The sequence below is a fragment of the Herpailurus yagouaroundi genome, unplaced genomic scaffold (genome assembly GCF_014898765.1).
Source record: "Herpailurus yagouaroundi ecotype Mexico unplaced genomic scaffold, PumYag 181, whole genome shotgun sequence".
Lineage (NCBI taxonomy): Eukaryota > Metazoa > Chordata > Mammalia > Carnivora > Felidae > Herpailurus > Herpailurus yagouaroundi.
The window spans coordinates 14,917,368-14,931,237 of NW_024412412.1; the positions used below are offsets into that span (position 1 = coordinate 14,917,368).

The window sequence follows — 13,870 nt, forward strand, 5'->3', positions numbered from 1 at the left end:
CAGGGTGCCTGGATGGCTCAGTCGGTTGAGCATCTGACTCTTGATTTTAGCTCAGGTCATGATCCCAGGGTCATAGGATCAAGCCCCACATCAGGCTCTGTGCCGAGTGTGGAGCCTGCTTAAGATTCCTTCTCTTTCTCCCTCTGCCCCTCCCCCAGTCTCACTGTCAATCTCTCTCTCTCTCTTAAAATAAATAAACACTAAAAAAAAAGAGAGAGAGAGAGTTAAGGTTGTCTACTTATAATTTGGGGCATTTTATATCTCTTTTTGCGTGAATGGCTTATTTATTTCTCCCATTTTTGTGTCGGGTCAATCGTCTTTATTTCTGCACAGATTTATAAGAACTCTTTACAGACCTTAAGAATATTAACCTATGTCTGAGGACTCAGTAAGATTAGGATAGTTCAATAAAAATAATATTCTTAATATATAATATGCATTAATATACCAATATAATAATATAAATTCCTAATAATGTAATAAAAACCATAAATAATAGTGTAAATTCCTTACAGTGTAATAACATTCTGCCGTGGACGGGTGCCTCTGGGAAAGTCCACTTGGGAGATTAGAGCCCCTCAAACAAATAAATACAACTTTTTAGAAGACTGCCCTCCTTCATTCTCCATATTGTCTCCTTACGTATAAAGGTGGCTGAGATCGTGTCATGATAAAGCAGCAGACTGTGTTTGAGTGTGATGAGACTCCAGATGCTCACTGTTGAAGGATCGATAGGTGACATGTGCCGGGTGGTCCCAAGTCCCAAATGCCTGGCCACTCTTCAGAGGAGCCGGGACCGCTTACGGCCCTGGGGCTGTCTCTGCTGTCACACGGGCTGGAACATGTGGCCACCACATCCAGCTGGGGGGGACCTGTAGCCCTTTACTTTTCCCTCTTTGGGCAGTTAATCCTCCCTTTCTCCCCATTAGAGAAAGTTTGCCTTGATTTTACTTGTTTCTTGAAGGGCCGTATTTTCTAGGGAAAACCTCACTCAATGAGGAGTTGAAGAACCTATCCATGGTGTTCTCTCTAGAACTAGAAAGCTAGTTGGTAATGGAATGCACACAAATGGCAGACGGTATGTAAACTAGACCTAAGGTGCACTAGCGAGCTCCTTTTACAGCCCTGACTCTAGCCTGGAATCATCTGCTGTGGGTTCAAACCCCAACCTCAGCTTGGCCATACACAGCTTTGACACGGGGCTCAAACTGCTAAACGTCAACTCTGTCCTCTGTAGAATGGCAATCATGTTAGTACCCACTTTAAGGCAAGTGTGAGGATTAACTGGATCCTGGCCTAATAAGCATTTTATGTGTAATAGCTCCAATCATTATTTTTCCACTTATTCTCAGAATTGAGACCGATATCTGTGTGTGAATTACACTTTCCCACATAGTACGAAGAGGCATATTAGACCATATAAATTTCTTCTAAAACACCATAGCTATAAAGGAGACCAGTGTGGTTAAAAGGACCTTTCTTGTTTGTCCTGCCTGGATATGACATTAGGTTTTAAAAAAAATCTCCCTCCAGTTGAGGAGTCTAGCAACCGTGGATTACCCAACAACGGTTACTATGGCTGCAAAAAGGAAGCAGAAAGACCTCACAGCAGTGTTTACCAAAGAAAAGGGAGTCCGTGGCTCCAGTAGTTAACTAAATGACTGTGCTTATGTCCTTGAGACAGGAAGACAGGAATGACTGCAAAACACATAGAGACACGCAGCCACGCTCTTTCCACGGACATTACAGAATGTACTCGGTGCACCAAGAGAACTCCTCCACAACTCCGTCAGTATTCCCCAGATGGAAAAGCGGCAGAGATCTCCTTCCTTCAACACTGTGGTGATTTTCTGTCCTGAGTTCCACTGTGTTCTATAGTCATGTCTATGCTCTCGGCCTTGGAGAGATGCTTCTTCTCATGAGGTGAAGATTGATGATTCATACTGGCCCGGATTTCTGGATTACTTGCAAGAATTGTGCAAATAGGGAGAAGATTTCATAAAGTCACTGATGCTTCCCTGACCTGTGTAGGGCTGTTCTCAATGATGGTTGGTTTTCATCTGTCAATGGGGATATTGACAGCTATTAAGGGAGCATGACCTTTAGTGGCGCAGATTTGGCTTTGAATTCTATCTCTACCCATTAGAGAGTGTGTGACACCTGTTATTTAATATCTCTGAGTCTCAGTTTTCTCATCTGCAAACTGAATGTAACACTTATATTGACTATCACACTCACACTACAGGGCGTTGTGACATTATCTATATGTCAGTGAGCAGTGAGCATCGTGTATGGAATACAGTTGCATTTGGTGGTTGGTTGGGATGTCTATGTCCTAATCTCTGGAATCTGTGACTGTTACCCTGCATGGCTAAAGGGGTAATTACACCAAGACTCTTAAAATGGGGCAGTTATCTTGAATTCTCTAGGCTGGCCTGGTGCAATCCCAAGGACCCTTACCTGAGAGGTAGGAGATCAGAATGAGTAGTAGCAGAAAGTGATGTGACCATGGAGGCAGAGACTGAAGCCATGTGGCCACAAGCCAAGGAATGCCGACAGCTTCTAGAAGCTGGAAGAGGAAAGGGAGGGACTCACCCTGGAGTCTCCAGAGGGAACTAACCTGGCCAACACCGTGATTTTATTCCCACAACACACACCCGACCTCTGGGACCACTATAAGATAATAAAATTGTGTTGTTTTAAGCTACTAAGTTTTTGGCAATTTATCACAGCACCAGGAGGGAACTAATACAATTTTCTATAAACAGTGGCTTTTATTATCGAGCATGATAATGTTCATTCAAAATGTGGAGGGACACCTGGGTGGCTCAGTCGCTTGAGGAAGAGACGAAAACTTAGAGGAAAAAATGCAAAGACTGAGGAATACTGAGGAAAAAGTTAGCTTTGAGGGTAGATCCAGGAGAGTAGACACATGATTACGGATTTACAGTCTCTTATCTGAAAACATCGAAGCCAGAAGAAGTTTGGGAATTTAGATTGTTTCAGCTTTTAGAAATAACACTGAATATTATATATATTTGTACGTATCTATGTATTTCTGTTTTTATGTACATCACATATATTTCTTACATACATTTTACATTACATACATTTATATAGTTATAGTACATACTAGATAATATCCCCAGAAGCATATGGGAAGTACTCAGAAATCAAACATTTTCAGCACCAAAATATTTGGAATATTCACACACTAGTATCTTTTTTTTAATTTTTTTAAGTCTATGTATTTATTTTGAGAGAGAGACAGAGACAGCACAAGTTGAGGACGGGCAGAGAGAGAGGGAGAGAGAGAATCCCAAGAAGGCTCTGTGCTGACATCATGGAGCCCAACAGCTGGGCTGGCTGGCTGGCTTGAACCCACAAAACCATGAGATCATGACCTGAGCCACCCAGGCGCCCCTCACACTAGTATTTTTTAGTAACTAAAAGTAGTCTCACATCAGTTCAGGTTATGTTTTTCCAATAAATGTGTTGGCTGGAAATTTATTTATTTATTTATTTGTTTGTTTGTTTATTTAATGTTTATTTATTTTGAGAGAGAGAGAGAGCATGAAAGGGGGAGGGGCAGAGGGAGAAGGAGAGAGCAAGAGTGAGAGTGAGAGCGAGAGAATCCCAAGCAGGCTCCATGCTGTCAGCACAGAACATAACTCGGGGCTCAATCCTATGAACTGTGAGATCATGACCTGAGCCAAAATCAAGAGTCAGACGCTTAACCAATGGAGCCACCCAGGTGCCCCTGGAAATTCATTTTTCAAAAGGCGCACACACACACACACACACAAAAAACAAAGCAAAAACACAAAGATACTTTAGATAAGGGATTGTGATCCTCTGTTAGAATTTCCAGTACAAGGAAAGGGTGTCCATGGAGAAGAAGTAACCATTAAAGTGGAGGGAAATTGTCCTTGGCTTGAAGAAAGGCTAAGTCTGTAGTCTGAAAGAGCTGATTTAAAACAATCTATGCAATGTATTAAATACAACGTGCATTCTGAGGCCAGCAGTGCCCCTGCCTGGGGCAGAGCAATGGGATTCTGAGCTCCAGGACAGAACAGCTGGTGCCTTCAGAGAGAGCTCTCCAGAGGCGTGCAGACGCTCCCCCTGGAGACCTTGTTGGAACACTAATGAGAGCATACCTGTGAGGACACGAGAAAGCCCGCCCAGAAAGAATGCAGGCAGCATGACTATCCTGGCCACAGTCATGCCCATTCAGTTGCAGTACAAGAGCAGAGCTGAGTAGTCAACACAGACTTGTGACCCTAAGCCTAAAGTATTTACTATCTAGCTTTAAATAGAAAAAAAAAAAAAAAAAGTCACTGCCTCCTGATGTAAGGGATAAAAATACTTTTGATTTGAAATTACCAGGGCTCAAATCCCTTTTTCATCGCCGTGTGACCTTGAGTAAATTACTCAGTGTCACCCTCGGTTTTCTGTCTGTAAAGATGGGCATAATCTAGTCACCTTCCTCATACATTCACACCATGGAAGCAAAAGACTGAAAATGCTCAGAACCCTAACTGGCATTACAGTGAAATAAATCAATGAATAGTTTTGTTTTGTTTTGTTCTTAAGGTTAACCTTTCATTTAGAGGCAGACAATTTTCAGTTGCTTTGGGGTTTCCATCGTAAAATCAGCAACGTGACTTATCTCATCCCAAGTATTAGTTCTCTCTCCCCGACTTCTATATTGTAACTAAGGGAAGTGGACCAAAATGAGATTTTTTAGTACTATTTTTACAAGCTCTCTGTATAGGCAGGTTTTAAAATCCAAATTCACATAGTCCCTGACATCTTATACTTAAACCGGATAAAACACGTCTCCAGGGAAGATCCGATTTCTTTACCTCTTTGTCCCTTCCAGGGCCAAGCAGAGGCTCTTCCGTTTAGGAACACTCGATAAATGTTTGGGATGGGCGAATGGATGCAGGGAGGGGTGGATGGATGGGTAAGTCATTTCATTGAGGAGACACCGGGAGCAGTTCTGTGAAGTGAATGCACAGAAGGAAAGGCACTGGTTTGCCTGCCACCCCCTCCCGTCCCCCCCACTTCCTCCTTCACACACTGCCAACAAAGCGTAAGGCTTTAGCAAAGCTGAAGTTCACAGTTCATACCTCTTTGCGGTATTTTTGAGGGGTCTGTCTTGGTTTTACTTGTTTATTTGTTGGCAGGTTTCGTATCTCTGGCTACAGAGGTTGAGGATATAGAATTCATGACACGTTGCCATTATCGGTCCAGACAAGGTCTTTCCTTTGGTTATTTATTAGCTTTTACTGCTTACTTCCCCATAGATAACCATTGAAACGCGTTTGATTATGAATTTTTGTTTGTGCCCATTTAAAGAAAGTTGTGGGTGTAGGCATGTATCTTTAATTGACCTAAAGCCAACTGCGTCCTGTACCTCCTGCCATTTCTTACCCTTTTCACTCAGCACTGCCTTCGTAAGATCCAACCGTGCTGTCGCGTGTACATCCATTCCACTGTTTTGTTTTTTTTTTTAAGTTTATGTATTTATTTTGAGAGAGACAGAGACCGTGTGGATCGGGGAGGGGCAGAGAGCGAGGCAGAGAGACAGAGAATCCCAAGCGGGCTTCAGGTCACCAGCACGGAGCCTGACACGGGGCTTGAACTCATGAAACTGAGCTCATGACCTGAGCCAAAACCAAGAGTCAGACGCTTAACCGACTGAGCCACCCGGGGGCCTCCATTCCGCCGTTTCTAAGTATTCCATTGCGTACAACCGCACATTAGACTTGGTGCTGTCTGTATTTTGTTTTCCTAGGGTATAGTGGAAAGTTATTGCCAGTTTAATCAATCCTGTTTCTACGGTTTGCAAAAAGATTAGGCACTCCATCTCCTTGACCGTGACTGGAATAGGAGTGAGCCCCTGGGGGGAAAGAGGTCAAGGAGAGGTCAGCCTGGGTGTAGGAGCAGCTCTATCACCCCTGGTTGTCCTTGGCCACTGGCCTAGCCTCTCTGTTTTCTCACCTGCAGCAGAGTCAATAATCCCGGCCACACCTATCTCACGGGGCTGATATGAGGTTTAGGAAAACAACAGGTGAGAAAAAAAGACTCTGAATAGGGTTCCTAACCACATATAGGGAGTCAGCCCTCATGGTCCCTTCTCTGGCTGGCACCCAAGCCCGACAGGTGACTGGAAAAGCAAATGCACCCACCCCAGTGCCACAAAGAAGCATCATTCCACTCTCAGGGTTGTGCAATCCACTAAGTGTTCAGTCCTAGGCAGACTTCTTGTGTCCCCCTGGTCACACCCCACCTCCTCATGGGGTGACCTTCCTGGGACTCCACAGGGAGGTATATGCTCCCTCAGGCAATCAGTCCCAACCTCTGTTTCCTCCTAATCTTCTTCAGTCACCTTCTCCCCTCCTCTTACACCCCCTGCCATTATTTCTATTCTATTCACTTGTTTACAACCTTGTGCCTGGGAGCAGAGTCTCTCCAGGTTTCCATCCCTAGGGGTAGCCCACAGGAGAGAATCGTGGCTGGCTTTTGTGACTATTAGCTCAATCTTCTTCCACATCCCCTCACCAGGAACAACAACAAAAACATGAATTCTACGTTTCAACCAAAAAAAAAAAAAGCCAAAGAGTACACTCAGCGGGGTAGGTGCGGTCACGGCCTCTTAACTCCTTTGTACAAGGATCCAGAGCCACTTCCCCTGGGGGCCCTCTCTGCTCAAGGCGGAAGGACTTCAGCCAAATCCACTCAGCAGCTTTTCTCCCAACCGGCCCCCTCTCTCACTCTTGCTCCCTTTTTGCTCAGCGCTCCCCCAAGGACTGGCTTCTGTGCTTCCCGTGCCCCTGCTCCACTCCAGTGTGTAGCATGGCCATTGTCACTCAGTATTACTGATTGGCTCGCAGGTCTGGCTTTCCTCCGAGACTGTGAGCTTCCTGCAGGCTGATGCCAGTCACGTTACTCTCCGCCGACACCTGTGAGACAATACATTTCTGTTGCGTAAGCCACCCAGTCCGTGGAACTTTGTGCTGGCAGCCCTAGGAAACTAATACAGGGGGCAATCGTGTCTTGATTCCTGCATGTTTTTTGTTTGTTTGTTGCCACCGCATCCGTAGAGCTTAGCACAGCAACTAAAGGCATAAGGAGAGCTCCATACATTTTTACTGGTAGGAAAACCTGTACTCAGGAGAACAAAGAGGAGATGTGCTTCCCCGCACTTGAAGGTCGCATAATGCGACTGAAAACACAAGAGAATGAGAAAGACCGTTCAAAGTACATGCTTAATGCAGGTCAGACACCTGGGCGGTTGGGCTATGCGAGTGCCAAGCCCTTAACTCAGATAGGGTGGGCAGTGCTGGGCAGTCACCCCAGAAATCTCTCATAACCTGAATCTCGAAGAGTTAGTCAAGCGGAGAAAGAGAATTGGAACAGAACGAAACCAAACAGCAAGAGAAAACATGGACTATATGTGGACCTCTGAGATAAGCGGGGCCTGAACATCAGGGGTCTGGTACAACCTGCTGAGTCTGAGAACCAAAGAGTGCATTGAAACGGGGGAGTAACGTGCATGGTCAGGCTTAGTTCTAGAAACTTCTCTCTGGCAAAGTGGGATACATTCCAGGGAGATATGGCTCACCACCAGGAGGTTCACTGTTCTCTGTGAACATTAGAAATTGGAGGAATTCTTTATCAGTCCTCAACGTCAAGGGAAGGCAGCACCCCCAGGGCTGGGCCTCACCGGGAAAGCTGGGAACGTAGTTCCCCCCCACAGACCAACTCCTATTTTGTCCTTTTAATGGGCAGTAATATCCCCTCACCAGATGTGTTGTGCTACTATTTTTAAGTTCAGGCAGTCCCCACCCTCCTAGAATCTGCCTCTAATTCTTGGAAGTTGGGGTAAAACCACATGTTTTTCATCATTCCTCAAAACCACTAGCTCAAAGCACATACGTAGTTCTGTGACACAGGGGAAGAGGCTGTGGACATCTGTGTTGTGTTTCTGTTCCCATTCATATTTCTCTGGTGTATTAAAGCCAAATTGCACCAGGCTATAAAGACCATCGGGGAGAATCAGCGGGCAGACAGGATCCTGAAAGAATAAGGTTCCTCAGAGAAACCATTCCCCAAAGGGGACAGGAGGCAGCGGAGAGGCTCCAGATCCCGGGCCATTCCCTTCACGGCATGACGCACATATGGGGTCTGATCAAAGTAAAGTCTATTTTGGGCCTGTCGTCCTGCTCTCATTATTTCTATCACCTCTCAGAGGACACGTGGTTGCCCTGAACACCGTGCTCACGACAGGAGGGAAAGCTGGCTAACACCACTCATTCTGCAGGGCAGGGGAGGAGAGCCCACTGGCGGGGCCGGCAACCATCAGCAGAGGGCTTCTGCAACACTGTTCCAGCCCAGCCCGGGGCCCCGCAGAAGCCAACTGGATGGGCACAGCCTCAGCACTGCAGGTGTTTCCAGTACTAGCGCCCCTGCAGGCCCCACATGCCAGAGGACACATCTGCTGACCTTTAGATTACGACAGGGGCTGGTATTGACATTCGCATCAGCACATTAAGGCAGCCCATGCACAGAGGCCCTGCAAGATAGCTACAGAGCTGGGGCTCTCTGCGGAGCCCGGCTGCCGCCAGTGGTGTGGGCAGACCCTGGCTACATGGAATTTCCCTGCTGTTCTGGATGGGTTTTGATGGGCTTTCCTTTCACTTCCTCTTGTAGACCTCTGGACAGTGTCGTTACTGATGCAGTGGACGCCACGTGTCCTGTGTCACCCCAGCAGGGCTTGCCTTGCAGCAGTGGGAGGCTTTGCCCCATGCCCAGAGGGGCACCTCCTAGGAGTGAGGGCTAGGGGTGCCCTCATCGGGCCCTGGGGACCCGCTTTGCTGCAGAAAGCTGTTGAAGCCTCTCACCCCTGCCCACCTCACAGGATGCTCAGGGGAATTCAGCAAGCCATGTATTCTGAGCCCCAGGAGATGGAAAGGAAGGAAGAGGGAGAGTTGGAGCCCTACAGGTCAACGTTAATTAGCGTTGTCAGGGACAAATATGTAGATGATGTATGACAGCAGAGTGTTGAGACAGCAGACCCTCAACTTCAACGTCATAAACTTACAAAGCGGTTTTTAAAAACCTGAACTGCTATCAGTATTCCAGTTGAGATGTTTCACATGAAAAAACAATCAAGATTTCCATCTCATCTCAGATAAGAAGACATAGCAACACTCTCGGCCCCTCTAACTGCGGGTCAGCAACCAGCTCCAGCTCGGAAGCGGCTGTTCCCTCCCAAGGGACCCATGTTCTCCAATCTGCCAGAATCCCACCCGGTCTCTTGTTAACAATTTCTATTGTTGCCTGGTCCCTACAGGCATTAGAGTTGGTGGGATCATGCTTACTCAGTGGACCCCAGGAATCCAATCTGGGCAGCACTGGGCCAAAGCCCATTCTGGTGACATCCAATCCTCCGGCATGGGGTGGTGATCCTGTCTGCTTGTCCTTCTTGCAGAGGTCTGCCATCGGCTTTCCAGCCCTTAGGAACCACTGCACAGAGAACGCTACAACTGTGAGGGAGGAAGACCCAGCCACTTACAGTCCCGGCAAGAGTGCAGGTCCCGGGGCAACTTGCTCTAAGTCCTTACGGAGCCAGGAATCGTTGCTTCTCTCTTTGTACCGTCTTCCATCAGTGCCGCCAAAAGGGGGCAAAGACAGAGCCCCCAGGACGGTGCACATTTCCATCTGGTTAATGGTGAGGGCCCCGTTAAGTGGGAGCAGGCTGCCCCAAAGAACAATTTAAGTTTGATCTCTCAGGAAACGTCTGCTCGTGATTTTTAAGGGGTCAGTTCTCCAGAATTTTTCCTATGAAATTATTTCAGAACAACCAAAGACTGAAGATTTCGTACCTATTGACCTCATGTCGTGTATCCCGGTGTTTGAAGACACTGCAAAGTGCAGCCCACAGTAACAAAGGCTAAAAATTCAGACCCTGATAATCAAAGATGGTGGGGGGGGAGGGGAGGTGGTTCCCATAAGGCTAGAACATTCGGCCTGCTGTGGGCATGAAAGAGGCCATGAGAAAAAGAAGAACTCGTTACCTTCTGTTTACATGGGTGCACAGCGTGTCTGTCTTGCTTGGCCTCGAAAGAGTAACAGAACCACCTAAAGGTGCCGGCTTTGGGAAATCCCATGTCTTCTCTGATGCTGACTGAGAAGGGCAGCAGACCCTCTGCCACAGGTTTGCTCCCTGAGGTCTGCTGACCGCAAGCCCAGGCTTTAGGGACCATCACCTCACCCTTATTTAACAACCTGGCGCGAGGATAGGCATATGACCCTTCTGCTAATACCCTCCCTCCGTGTTTCTTCACCCACCCACTTTACACAGCTAACAAAACACGGAACCGTTGAACTGGAATGTCTTAATGGAACGGGATGGCAGCTCTCTGTGAACGCACGGAGAATTCCGAATATCCTGAAGTAGGAGATACACCACCGTGATCTCCAGGTTACCAGCAGCAAGCTGCCCTCCAGACCCTGGGGTCTTACTGAACTCCTACCACCTAGAATCCTTTAAAGCATTTCTTGGTTCCTCCAATTTCAGACCCAAGAAGCCAGGCTCAGAAAAGCCTCAGGATTCTTTGTCTTACCTGCGAGAGGCCCACTTTCTGAATTCTGTAGACCCGTTTGAGGACCCGCCCCTTCGCAATAACTCACAACCGGCAAGCCCGTCCATGTGGAAGACCGGCTGTGCCCGGTTGGACCATGACATCATTTTTAATTTCTGGACTAAAACTGGATAATCACCTCCAGTGACAGAACCCAGCCATTTGTCCTAGACACTCATGTGCGTGATGTGGGACCCTCGCTGTTCAATTAGAAACGTAGTTCTGCCGTGGCTGAGGATATCCAAGCTTTCATGTGAACGGAGGGCTGAGTGTGCTATTGGCTTCTTCGCCCTGAAGAACTTTCGTCAGCTAATTCAGCGACGTGTGGCAAAGCCCTGTGCCCTGCTCCTTCTTGAAGCCATAGTCTCCAGTGCGATAGAAACGGACTCCTCAGAATAGCAGGAAACATGTGGGATTTACGGGGTGAAGATTGGAGTTCAATCTCCTCTGCAATTTAAATTCTCTACAGCTCACTTTCCTCACCTGTCTGCTCTCCCTATCCCGTGTGAGGCTCAAATGACCTAACACCAGCAAAAAACTCCATTGTAAATTCTCATATAAAGTTCGTTATTAACTAGTACTGAGAATGCATGGAAATTTCTGTGAGATGATTTATAATGATTACATACGTGCCAAGCGGGCATGCACAGCCTCCTGAGACGTTCATTCTGTGTGTCTGCATTGTGTCTCTCAAGTCTGATAAATGTTTCCGGAGTTAAAAGTCTAGTTTCATGGGTTGCCAAGAAAATAAGGCCAACTGGCAAAGCAGTAATATCTATTGGGAGACCTTTTAGAGAATCCTGAATAAAGAAGGCAAAAATTAATTTTTTATTTCATTATTAATTACTAAGCGGTTGCTTATAATTATTACAGATAATTATTTTTCATTAACTTTAATCATATTATTAGTTACTTAATCACTTGCAATATGCTTATTAAAATAATTATAATTATTGATCAAATAATAATTAATTCTGCCATGTTTGTTAATGAATGAATGATGAAGAGGGTGTTGGAGGCTGTAATTAAAGATAAAACAAAATCAGAGGGAGAAGGCGGTTCATGTAATCAGACTTCCAGAGAACTGTAAGAATCCATATCTTGGAACTAGAATACACATTTTCTTCTAGAATGAATTCTCTGCATAGGTGTTTTAAAGCTTTAAATAGTTTTATCTTTTTTAATTTAAGTGTACTTATTTTGAGAGAGAGAGATGGGGAGGGGCAGAGAGAGAGAGAGAGAGAGAGAGAGAGAGAGAGAATCCCAAGCAGACTCCTTGCTGTCAGCATAGAGCCCAAGTGGGGCTTGAACCTAAAATCATGACCTGAGCTGAAATCAAGAGTCGAAGCTTAACCAACTGAGCCACCCAGGTGCCCCATTACCTGATTTTTAAAGAACAAATAATCATTTGTGTAGAAATTTTATTTAAAAAAATTCATGTTCCCTAGGGCATCTGGGAGGCTTAGTTGGTTCAGCTTCCAACTCTCAATTTCAGCTCAGGTCATGATCTCATGGTTCTTGGGTTCAAGCCCCACTTAGGGCTCTGCATTGACAGCTAGGAGTCTCTTGGGATTCTCTCCCCCTCCCTGTGCCCCTCCCCAGCTTGCTCACTTGCTCTCTCTCTCTCTCTTTCTCTCAAAATAAATACAAACATTTTTAAAAATTCATGGACCCCAAAATATAATCAGCTGCAAACATGTTATCAGGTGAGCATTTTCTCATGACATAAAATTTAGGACATAGAGAACGTGATTTCTCCAGGATACGGGGAAAAGTTGAAGCCCTGGGCACTCAGGAAATTAATTCAATCTGGAAATAGGGAAATCATTCCCTATTGCCCTAGGTTACCTGTTTATTTAAAAAAAATTTTATTAAAATTTTTATATGTTTATTTATTTTTGAGAGAGAGAGAGAGAGATGGAGCTTAAGCAGGAGAGGGGCAAAGCGAGAGGGAGACAGAATCTGAAGCAGGCTCCAGGCTCTGAGGTGTCTTCAAAGAGCCCGATGCAGGGCTCAAACCATGCAATCATGACATGAGCCAAAGTCGGCCATTCAACCTACTGAGCCACCCAGGCGCCCCTTAAAAACTTCTTTTTAATGTTTACTTATTTATTTTGAGAGAGAGAGAGAGAATAATGTTTACTTATTTGTTTTGAGAGAGAGAGGAGGGGCGGAAACAGAGGGAGAGAGAGAATCCCAAGCACAGAGCCAATGCTGGGCTTGAACTCACGAACCATGAGATCGTGACCTGAGCAGAAATCAAGAGTCAGACACTTAACCTACTGAGCCACCCAGTCACCCCTAAGGTTACCTGTTTAATATGAGGGCTAAGGCTTTCCACCAATATCTGTGGAGGAAACTTTTATTAAGATTTTCTTTTGCCCTGATATGTAGTTGCTTCTGGGAGTCCTTAAATTCCTTGAGAGCCCCTGACTGGGGACAGGGGGCCTCAAGTTCAAGTGACTGTGGGAACTGAGGGGCTGGAACAGGAAAGGAAAAGTCTGTCAAGGTGGACAGAAGGATGAAGGAGGCAGGGGACTTAAAGGAGGATACATGAAAGGATTCAAGGGAGCTAAGGGAAGATCAAAAGTGGTACAAAGAGGAAGGAGGAATGGAAGTGATGTGAAGGGAGAGGTCTTAGATTAGTCAGTCCGGGGAAGCTACCAAAGTTCCAAATTATCCCGAGTAAAATCATGCCAGCGAGACATTAGCACGGTGGCAGTGAAACATACAGTCAGGAGGGATTTATGAAGGGGAGGTTCAGCTGACTGAGAAGTTCCTGTAGAAAAAGGATCAGGAGGCGCCTGGGGGGCTCAGTTGGTTGAGTGTCCAACTTCAGTTCAGGTAATGACCTCACAGTTTTGTGAGTTGGAATCCCACTTCGGGTGAGCACAAACCTAGCTTTGGGTAAAACACAAGCCCCAGGTGAGCCCGCCTCCCTCTCTCTCTCTCTGTCCCTCATGGGATTCTCTCTGTCTCTGTGCCCCTCAATCGCTTGCACCCTCTCACTCTCAAAAATAAATAGGAAGAAAAAGAAGAAAGAAAGAAAGAAAGAAAGAAAGAAAGAAAGAAAGAAAGAAAGAAAGAAAGAGGAAGGAAGAAAAAGAAAGAGAAAAGAAAGAAGGAAGGAAAGAAAAAGGAAAGAGTCTGAAAGAGAAAGAAAGAGAAAAGAGAAAAGAAAAGAAAAGAAAAGAAAAGAAAAGAAAAGAAAAGAAAAG

At 45.8% G+C, this 13,870-nt stretch overlaps 1 long non-coding RNA gene across 1 annotated transcript in view; it reads right to left on the minus strand.

Annotated features, from left to right (window-relative positions):
- Positions 1 to 1,860: 1,860 nt before the first annotated feature.
- The window catches only part of LOC121039666 (uncharacterized), a 40,181-nt gene continuing 28,171 nt past the window's right edge, over positions 1,861 to 13,870 (minus strand). Inside the window, exon 3 of the long non-coding RNA XR_005794912.1 lies at positions 1,861 to 2,060. This is a non-coding gene — a long non-coding RNA (uncharacterized LOC121039666). The remainder of the gene's footprint in view (positions 2,061 to 13,870) is intronic.